Here is a 2,642-nt window from a genome sequence, read left to right as displayed (position 1 = left end):
TCCATTTTACCGATGAAGAAACTGATTTCAGCAACTTAAGAGATGTGCCCTAATCTCATGGCCGAGAAGTGGCGGAATCTAAGTGTCCAATGCCCATGCCCAAAGCTCTTTCTACCAGCCTTGACATATTTTTCCAAAGATCATGCTTGCTTCCCTGTTCGTATCTACTTTGTTTCCACAGAGCTTCTCACCGAGACTATTAACAACAATGGCCTCCTGACAGGTCCTCTGCTTCCAGTCTCTCTCTTCTCCAGTCCATCCTTTACACTAACTCCAGAATTACTTCCTTAATCACAAAATGTAGTTATGCCACTCCCCTATTTGAAAGTCTTTACTGAAATTCTCACTTCTGTTCTTCTCGGCATTCAAAACCTGCTAAAGTCCAGATGCAGATGCCTGTCCAGCCTATTTCAACCTGCATTCCCAGATGGCCAGCCAGCTAGACCTGTCTGTCACAGCTCCCTGGCGAAGCCTTGAACTTCTGTGCCTCCTTGTATTTCTTTAGTCCTTTTGTCTGACGTCACTGTTCCTCATCTCCCACCCACCAGGGCCCTTCCTGAGAGCTTTCTGTAAGTCCTTCCTCAGAATTAGCACTTGTCCCTTTTTGGGCACGTCTCATCTTCTTCTTGGTAGGGTGGGTCATTATGTTTATCCCCCAGTAGATGTCTATGTCCTGAGCACAGAGATCATCTCTTAATCCTCTCTCTCACCTGCCACCCCACATTGCACGTAAAGTGTACTCAGTAAGTAGTTTTTTAATTAACGTGAACAATATTTCATAATAGGAAAAGCAGATTCACATATTTTCTCACTGCAGGCATGAAAAGCCTGGGCAAACCAGGGAAATCAGGTTTAAGGCCCATAATTGGTCTGGAATTCTCCTCTTAGCACATGGTCTATGCTTTTTCCCTTTTATTTAAAATGAGGACAGGCCAGGCACGGTGGCTCACGCCTGTAACCCCAGCACTTTGGGAGGCTGAGGTGAGTGGATCGCTTGAGGTCAGGAGTTCAAGACCAGCCTGGCCAACATGGTGAAACTCCATCTTTACTAAAAATACAAAATTAGCCAGGTGTGGTGGTTGGCGCCTGTAATCCCAGCTACTTGGAAGGCTGAGGCAGGTGAATCACTTGAATCCGGGAGGCAGAGGTTGCAGTGTTCAGAGATTGCACCATTGTACTCCAGCCTGGGTAACAGAGTAAGACCTTGTCTCAAAAAAAAAAAAAAAAAAAAAAATGAGGATAATGTATACCCTCCTCCAGTCTGCCTTGCTGTTGGCCTGTGAAGATGGTAGGTTATAGGGTAATGCAAGATTATCAGTGGAAAGAACAGATTGCAACTGAGAGAGGGCCATTTCCTTCCCAATGCTTTTCAGTCCCTGCTCTCCTTTCTCCCTGAGATAACAAAGGGCAGCGGCTGGCCCAGTGGCTGCGTGAGAGGAAGGACTGCACTATGGCACTCCCCTGGGCCTTTCTTACTCAATCTGGCTGCTTCTTACATTTCTTTCTTTAGAAATATTTTTATCCTTATTCTGGAAGGCTAAACTCAACATAATTAGCCAGATGTATATTAAAGAAAAAATGTTGACCTTATTTTCCACACTTACAAAAGCTGAGGTCTTACATGTTCATTATGAACAATAATAGCCTTGTGTCTATACAAGAAAAAAAGCTAAAACCATAACTTACCTACACTTTGATGTTTTCATCATGCATTTCTGTGCCAACCAATTCCAAGTTTTGGCAGACTATGAGATATTTTTCTTTCAAGGTGACCTTTCGCTTAATTTTTTCATAAAAAGCCATAGGAGACTAATTACTTACAAAGTAGAAGATTCAAATGTATAACCAGTGCTGTCAGCCAAATGTATGTGAGACTGCTCACCTGATTAAGGGCTAGCTTTCTAGGTCCAGAGGTGAAACTATGCACAAGTTATTTTTGCTCTGAATGAGTGAGCCTTTGACAAATTCATGAAGCATGATTAAATGTCAATAAGCTTAATACCACCTATTGGCCAGGTGCAGTGGCTCATGCCTATAATCCCAGCACTTTGGGAGACCGAGGCGGACGGATCACCTGAGGTCAGGAGTTTGAGACCAGCCTGACCAACATGGAGAAACCCTATCTCTAATAAAAATACAAAATTAGCCAGGCATGGTGGTGCATGCCTGTAATCCCAGCTACTTGGGAGGCTGAGGCAGGAGAATCGCTTGAACCCGGGAGGCAGAGGTTGTGGTAAGCCGAGATCACGCCATTGCACTCCAGCCTGGGCAACAAGAGCAAAATTCTGTCTCAAAATAATAATAATAGTAATAATAATAATAAACCTCTTGTCCTATTCCTAGAAGGTTATAGTAAAGCATTCCTTACCATTTCCCCATTCCAGATACATGGACACAGGTGGCAGGGAAAGGAAGTGGAGGTCCTGAAAGACTGTGGGTCTCCAAAGAAGCCCAGCCTCCATCACTGGTCCAGAGGAAGGGCACTCCAAGGACCAACTGCGACAGAAGGAGCCTGCTGCACTCCTCTGCTTTAGGTGCGGCCACTGAGCCCTCTCCATCTCTGAGGCCAAGCACTTGACCCTCTCCAGAGTTAGGGTTGAACTGCCTACACATAAACACCTCACCAACTTTATGAATACACA

Source organism: Macaca fascicularis, chromosome 8 (genome assembly GCF_037993035.2).
Source record: "Macaca fascicularis isolate 582-1 chromosome 8, T2T-MFA8v1.1".
In the NCBI taxonomy this organism is placed as follows: Eukaryota; Metazoa; Chordata; class Mammalia; order Primates; family Cercopithecidae; genus Macaca; species Macaca fascicularis.
Note: the sequence above shows the minus strand (reverse complement) of the source record.